Genomic DNA, 8171 nt, shown 5'->3' on the forward strand with positions numbered 1-8171 from the left:
GTTGTTGCATTCAGTCTTAATAAACAGATGGTTTTGCTGCCCGTCACATGTGGTGGTACACATATATAACATTGTGCAGTGGGGTATCATTTCCTGTCATGACGCTTTCATCATTACAAATGCAGTTTTCTAGTGAATGGAGTCCAGCAAAACAGTGCTGTGAGAACTTTTGCAACTTTCACCATTACTTCCCCAATATCACTGTCTGAATCTGTCTGTCACTTTGCCTACGGCTTGTAATGAACAAAGTTGACTCACTAAAACACGTTCAACATTACTGAGCATTTTTCCGGTACGTAAATATGACAAAAAAATGCTAGCAAAGTTAATCACGTGAATAATTGTGCTTGCATTCGCATTACTTGCTAAATTGGCTATGACAACACTTCAATTTTGAGTGCAGACTGCTAACGGAGCCATAAAGCGTGCTCTGACTAATTTCACTATGGGGCACGTCAAACTCGACGGTGGCTGCCTGAATGAGCATTTTGGGCCTCACTAAGCTAATGATGTCTTATATTTGTTCTCTTAATTGCATTACTTGTGTGAGCCAGATAAGAAAATAAACAATGCAACCACATGAATGTGCTTTGGCATTCAAGCTGTTGACTGTGGCTGTCAGTTTCGTGTTGTCTGCTGCTATTTCACCACCACTCGCTATGACATGACAGTGATTTCCAGTGCAGACTGCTAACATAACCATAAAGCGTGCTCTGACTGCTGCTTTTCACTATGGGGCGTGTCAAACTCGACGGTGGCTGCCTTAATGAGCATTTTGGGCCTGACTAAGCTTATGATGTCTTATATTTGTTCTCTTCGCATTACTTGTGTGAGCCAGATAACAAAATAAACAATGCAACCACATGAATGTGCTTTGGCATTCAAGCTGCTGACAGTGGCTGTCAATTTGGTGTTGTCTGCTGCTATTTCACCACCACTCGCTATTACATGACTGTGATTTCCAGTGCAGACTGCTAACAGAACCATAAAGCGTGCTCTGACTGCTGCTATTTCACTATGGGGCGCGTCAAACTCGACGGTGGCTGCCTTAATGAGCATTTTGGGCCTCACTAAGCTAATGATGTCTTATATTTGTTCTCTTATTCGCATTACTTGTGTGAGCCAGATAACAAAATAAACAATGCAACCACATGAATGTGCTTTGGCATTCAAGCTGGTGACGGTGGCTGTCAGTTTCGTGTTGTCTGCTGCTATTTCACCACCATTCGCTATGAAATGACTGTGATTTCAAGTGCAGACTGCTAACAGAACCATAAAGCGTGCTCTGACTTGTGCTATTTCACTATGGGGCGCGTCAAACTCGACGGTGGCTGCCCGAATGAGCATTTTGAGCCCGCCAACGATAATCAGGGTTAACAATAGTGTTTCAATTCAGATATGCCAGCATTTAAATGTGTTTCTATGCCACTTCTTCAATCGAGCACAATGTGTGCAGAACGTTGCTTATTAGAATTGAGCTTCTATTATAAGGAATATGCCATAAATTGAACTGCTTATTTATTTGAGAGGTCACGGAATGGATGGTTGGCTGTTGCGAACCCACCGGCAAAATTATGGTAGCCCTAATAAGGTCTGTTCTTTTGTTAGTAAGAAGCCTTTATGCTTCGTCGAAGTCGCTTTCTTCAGTGTCATCTTCACCCAGCTGGATGATGATGCGTTGAATGTGCTCACTCCCAGACGTGTCAAGTCTGAACTTTGCCTCCAAGTCCATCACATGCTAAATGCTCTTCCAGTCTTCCGCCGTTACCTGCTTGATTTTCTCCCTCAAGATGACGTCGACCGTGGACAGCTTGAAGTCTCTGTTGTCCGCAGCAATGCCATTTTTGACCTTGGCCCACACAAGCTCAATGGGATTAAATTCGCAGTGGTACGGCGGGAGCCTGAGTACAATGCAACCGGCCCTTACAGCTGTGTTGTCTACGATGTAGCTCAGAAAGCGTGACTTTACAGATGCCACCTGCTCAAGCAGCTGCTTCGTTATCATCCTTTCACCGTAGGTGATGTTCTTGCTTGTGAGCCACTCCTGCATCTTTTCCTTCTTCCAGGCCGTCGTCGGCAATTTCTCTTTTCGCCGGCTGTGGTAAGGTGCATTGTCTAAAACAATGATGCTACCAGCTGGCAACTTCTGCAGAACGTCATTGAACCAGCCCTCAAAGTGATTGCCGTCCATTTCTTTGTGGTAGTCGCCTGTCTTTTGGCCTCTGAATACATCCAAGCAGCCGTCGACGAAACCATCCTCGCTGCCGATGTGCGTCACGATCAGGCGCTGACCTTTCCCAGAAGGTTGTTTTAGACCCGTCGTCAGGCCATTTGCTCGAGCGAACAGGCGTCCGCGCTTCTGCACCATGGTGTCTGTCCACACGATCAACCGAGTGTGTCCCGCCGTCACCCATGTCTCGTCCAGGTAGAAGATCCTTCGGGCTTCTGCCTGGTAGTGCTCCACGTCACGGAGGTAGCGATTCCGCCAATCGGTGATGTCATCCCGGTCGATAGCAGCGAGTTGCGGCTTCTCTTTTCGTGCTTGAAGCCGATCTCAGCAAGCAGGCGACGCACATTACACCGCCTTAGTGATGGTAGTTCCATACGCTCCGAGAACTCGGTAGTTATCTTCTCGACCGTCGGTATCTCGTTGCGGCGAAAGAAATCATGCACACATGATCTCAGCGCGCACAATGTGAAGCTGTCAAACTTCGCGCTGCGTCTCCTCTTCTCCGCATTGCGTGGGCGCTTTCGCGAGGGCGTCGTCAGTTTGCCACCCGAAAAATGCGAAGCTTTAACTTCCTCCCTCACCCTGAACACAGTCCTTTGGCTGACACTAAGCATGTCGGCGACAAACTTGCTCGTGTCCTCCACGCTGCGTTCAGGCTGGCTGTTACGCCAAAACGTGTAGCAGTGGAAGATCATGTTGCGTGAATCGCTGTTCAGGATGTGGCCGCTCTTGTTCTTGCCGAGGCTCCTTGGTGGTGTGGTCATCGAGGTGACACAAGGCTCGTTCGGCAACAATGGATCGCATTCCGATGTCACCTCGCTGGGCTCCATGGCGGAAAACTGGCACGGAATGTCGCGCGCGATCATGCGCGAACTCGTGAGATCGCAGGTTCGCAAACCGTAAAAAAAAAGAAAAAAAATATTAATCAAAAATAAGCCCAACACTTAAAAAAAATAAGGTTGTGCAAACACACAAAAAGTATATATGAATCTTATGCTATTAAGCCAGCGACTGCTACGCCCGGTGCCATCGATCTTGCTCCATAGCAGACGACGCACAGCGTTGTAGAAGGCACGGTGTTATTTTTCTCTCGCTATCCGGCATGTGCGGTAGCATTTCCATCATGATAGTTTTACCAAACCACTCGTCAAGATACAGAAATCTTATTTATACCGACAAATGCGCATTTTAGAAGCAGTCACAATTTTTTGAGTGGCACTATTTCTCTAGTCGTGGAGGAATCCGCCTTTTGCATGTCTGTGTGGCGCCCTCACGCGGACACCGCAAGAAACGATAAGTACGGCATCGGGTGGCCGCCGCTGCTACTGGTAGTATGGCGTAGACTGGCAACGACGCGTGTTGCGGCACATATATTTACGTAAGTCTGCGCTCTACAATCGGTAGTTTCTGCGTTCGTGTTCGGGAATGGAACCTGGGAGTACGTACATACCCGGCGGCTTCTTTGCCGTAGCGAACGGGTGGACGAAAAGCCCAAACGGGATCAAGATGCCAAGCGACAATCAGCGAGTGCTTTCTTGGCGGCATGTGGATCGAGGTTCGCAAGACAAACTGCGAAAGGGAAGAAATTCACCGAAGAGGGTTATGTGCGCAACATCATGTTTAATAACTTGTGTTCCACATCCCCGTATGGACTTCTCCGAAGTATATGCCTACCGTCAATGAAAGGCGGCAACTACATCGTACATGCGGTCATAGAGAAAGGAACGGGCGACATACTGGCAGGCCACTGTCTCTGCCCAGCCGGGTGAGTAGAAGTTTTGTTTATCATGACATCTCGCATGTGTATACGTACTGGCTCTCTGGTTTTACCGTTTTGTGTCGTCGCCAGGCCAAGCTTTGGAGGTTTACTGTTTTTAGAGCGCGTACGTGGGCTCGCTGAATGGCAGTGCGCAGCGATTGGAACGCGATACTCGGAGCATGTGGCTGCAGGCACTTTTCGCGGCACTGGTGAACGCCAGGTGATCGTTGGGGGGCCAAATGCAGTCACAACGCATGTCAAAGGGTCTTGATTTCATCGTATGCCCTGATGCCTCGGCTATGTGTCCCCAGCGCGCACCGGCAGCGCAAGAAAGCGCCGACAAGCCGTGTTCTCCTATGTCGCGTTTCGAAAAATCGCTGTGCACTTACATACTTCGGGGTGTTCGGCACGCGTATCTCGTGGCTAGAGCCGTGTCAGCTACGTAGTGTTTGCTGGCATGCACGTCGCGTACGATTCATCAACTTTTGGTCAGCCGGCGCCAAGGTAAAGCGGCATGCCGTTCCTGTCAGGATCTCATTTGCGTCGCCAGTGTCACTTGTGCAAAATCGAGTACCCGCGCGGTACACGAGAGATTATAGACGAACTTTTTAAAGCCAGTGTTCAATCACTCTGTTTACTGCAGCATTTTACATAGGACCCGTAGCTTGTTTTCACTGCAGTCAAGTTTGGCAAGGTTTATGCAAGACTATCGAGACCTCATAGTTCTTATGCGCAATGCTATCGTGGCTATACTTGCATGCATGTGTGGTAAGCAAGTACAGTCAATCACAACGGGGGAAAGTTGTGCCCAATAATCATTATTGAAAAGCATGTCTAGGCTGTCTGATGCACGTTGCCCAGCTCTTTCTCTATGTTGAATGCCTTGCAGATCAGCACTAATAATATACACTGTTACCATGATTCCTGCAGCCTCAGTGGAAGCTGCCAGCACGTTGTTGGCCTGCTGCTCACAGCTTGCAACCTGGCACCACAAGGAGAAGACACAACATGTACGGATGTTCCCTGTGCATGGATTGTGCCCCCTCAAGGTAAGAAAAATGCTGTATACTGCTAAGTGACGTCCCTCCTGTCTGTATTCCAAAGTGTGCAACTCTGCCTAAAATAATTTAAATAGGAGTCCTTTTAGTCAGTTATGCTCTCTGCATCTACCCTGTCTGCCGATTTCCCACAGTGAAGTTGCTGCCTATTTTATAGTAGAGATGACGGTATAGCCAATATCTTAGCCGAATATACCTTCAGCAGGGTTATTAACTGCTTACGTCAAACAGTAGTTGGTAATCTAGAGGTTGCTGGGGATAGTTTGAGTGTTTAAGCTGTTTTTGTGCTTGTAATCTGTATTTTCAGCCAAAAAGTAAGAACCAAGCTTGCCGCTTTCGGAAATTTTGTTTGAGAGCAGCAGGAACAGGAAGAGAGTTTATGATCCCACACCTGGACTGTTGCCAGCTGACCCTGCCAACTTCATCAGCAACTTGCAAGAAATATCTCCGAGCTGCCTTCTACTCCGCTATGCAGAGAAGCCCAGGGCGTCAGAAGAAGTACGTAATATCTTAAACATCATTCAAAAATGTGACACCGTGTCTTTGGAGGAGAAGCTAAAAAACAGACAACAAACTGATTTTCAACTTAGTCTTTTTATTACAAAACAGAAATGCATACATATTGCACAATGAAAAGCGAGAGCCATGAAATAAGCAAGAACAGTGGCACAGAGCAAATACCAACGATAGCGACCTGCTTTCATCGACATTGTATGTCTGCGCACTCGAAATAGCACTTCTTTCCGCAATAAATTGATATAGGGTTTGCTTAAATGTGATGTGCCTTTCGTACCATCTCGACTGCTTTTATGGTTTCACATGCACGGTGATCATGTTTGTTCAAACGAGGGTGTGCAGCAAACAGAGGTCAAACAAGGGCATGGCTGTGAATGACTTAAAACTTTTTTTAGTATTGCGCTTATTATTTGCCCTTGCACTGTGGTAATTTGTTATTTGCCCATGTTCCCCATTTAACACTTTCTCATCTAGCCTCTGTAGCAGCTGACACAGGAAATAAGGATCCTGTATACTACTTGCCTTCGGCATTTCACGTAATGGTTTAAATGCCTGACAATATCATTAGTGTTTGCATTTTATAACAGGACAGATTTATCTATGAAGACAGGACAGTTAGTGTGAAGCAGAAAAACTACTTGTACTCATACATGCTGCCCCATCTTCCTTAATCAGTGCAAAACGTGGTGCATGGAGGGTATTACTGATACCTGGTCATGTATGTTAGCTTCCCTCTCCACCTGATTTCTATTTGCCTGCTATAATTTTTGTTCTTTTCCTGTGCATTGCTTTTGCTACAGAAGCAGGTATCCTGCTGCTTTGAGGTGACCAACCAGTGCATTGAAGCTTATCAGCCACAATGTGATTGCGAAATTTCTCCAATGTAATTGTAGAACATGTCTTGACGATGCCTCTTTTTACCAAATTCCTGTGAGATGTTGCGTAAGGCAGCCGTAGTTTCTAGCTCATGCATATAGCATATATGACTGAGTCGTAGCCCTTCTCACTGCGTTGTTAACCCACCAGATAATCCACAGTGCAGACACTGGTACCACAGAAACACATGCATACTACCATGTTAGCTCCTTTGCTCTTTCATCAAACATCATGATGGCCACACACGCAGTATGTGCTGTCGTATTGAAAACTACCCATTTTCTCTCTATGGTTCATTTCAGAGCACAACAGAGACCATTGCTGCAAAAGTAATAAATGATGGATGCTGCAACCAGCCATATATAGCCGACAGTGAAGATTTGCTGAGCATGACAAACTCGAGAATTATTCAAGAGAGATTTGATGGTAAGAATGAACACACAGAAATTCATCACCATAATGTTGAATTACACAGGCACATAGTTTTATTGAGCAAGTGTTATTTCATCGGAATACATGGAACTACAATTCTGCGAAGTAAACATGCAGAGGGAGCACGTGCTGAAACTCCAGACCGAGTGAAACCAGCCGTACAGCTCTTGCATAAAAATAAGCCCTTACTGTATTAATGGTAAAGTAAATAGCACAACTGTCAATTTGTAAATATTACACTTGCCTAAGTGATTAGATGCAACTCAATGAGGCTAGAAAGTTACAGAAAATACTGACGAGAGTTTAACTGACAACTGAGCTAGTTGGTAATCATTCATTGCAAGTACATAAGTGGAATAATAGATCAAGACATGAAAGGAAACAAGACATGCACCAATGTTCTGATTAGTCAGTGTGTTTTCTCTTAATGCAGCCTTTTCCATATTTGCATTGACTGAAAGTGTAAACCAAGTAGCATTAGTTGTATTGCTTCCCTGCAGCTAATCACCAATTTGCTCAAGTTAGGTCACACTTTTTTGTCTTATGCTTTTGCAGCAATTCAGCCCCTGAGCCTCGACGACAGGGCAGTCATTTTAGAAAGCACAATGGGCCAGGCAGAGAACGAGAAGTGGCATCAGGAACGTATTGGACGGCTCACGGCATCAGTGTTTAAGAAGTTGCTGCGGTGCAGAAAGCCTGATGGTGCCGTAAGGGACGTAATGTATCCTCGCCAAGTGAGCACCGAAGCCATGCGTTATGGCAGGATTCATGAGGACGATGCCGTTAAAGCATACAAAGAAATAATGGCATGCAGGGACAGATATTTAACTACTGCATATACTGGGTTGCATGTTCATCCCCAGCACCCATTTATTGCTGCCTTCCCCGACAGACTTGTCTTTGAAGGGAGTGACACTGGTCTTTTGGAGGTGAAGTGCCCATTCTCCTTCAAAGGCAAGGGTGTCGTCGAAGCAGCAGCTTCTGCAAAGTGCTGTTTGAAAATATCTGGTGACAATATAGAATTGAAAAAAGATCATGCATATTATTATCAGATACAAGGTATGATGGGTGTCATAGGTTTGAAGTGGTGTGATTTTGTAGTATGGACAAATGCTGGAAGTGTAGCAGCCTCAACATATTTGGAGAGGACTCCCTTTGATGATCTTTGGTGTACAGAAATTCTGCCTGGGTTGCTGCATTTCTTCAAACATTGCATAGTGCCAGAGCTGCTAACTCGCAGAGTAAGCAGAGGACTCCCTCTTTACAATGAAAAAAAATATATTGGATACAAAAAGAACAC

At 45.7% G+C, this 8171-nt stretch overlaps 1 long non-coding RNA gene across 1 annotated transcript; it reads left to right on the top strand.

Annotated features, from left to right (window-relative positions):
• The first annotated feature begins 5410 nt into the window (after positions 1-5410).
• LOC125942787 (uncharacterized) lies at positions 5411-7915 on the top strand. The gene is made up of 3 exons (XR_007465359.1): positions 5411-5545; positions 6742-6865; positions 7427-7915. It is a non-coding gene; the product is annotated as an uncharacterized LOC125942787 (long non-coding RNA).
• The last annotated feature ends 256 nt before the right edge of the window (positions 7916-8171 follow it).

Source organism: Dermacentor silvarum, chromosome 1, assembly GCF_013339745.2.
Source record: "Dermacentor silvarum isolate Dsil-2018 chromosome 1, BIME_Dsil_1.4, whole genome shotgun sequence".
In the NCBI taxonomy this organism is placed as follows: domain Eukaryota; kingdom Metazoa; phylum Arthropoda; class Arachnida; order Ixodida; family Ixodidae; genus Dermacentor; species Dermacentor silvarum.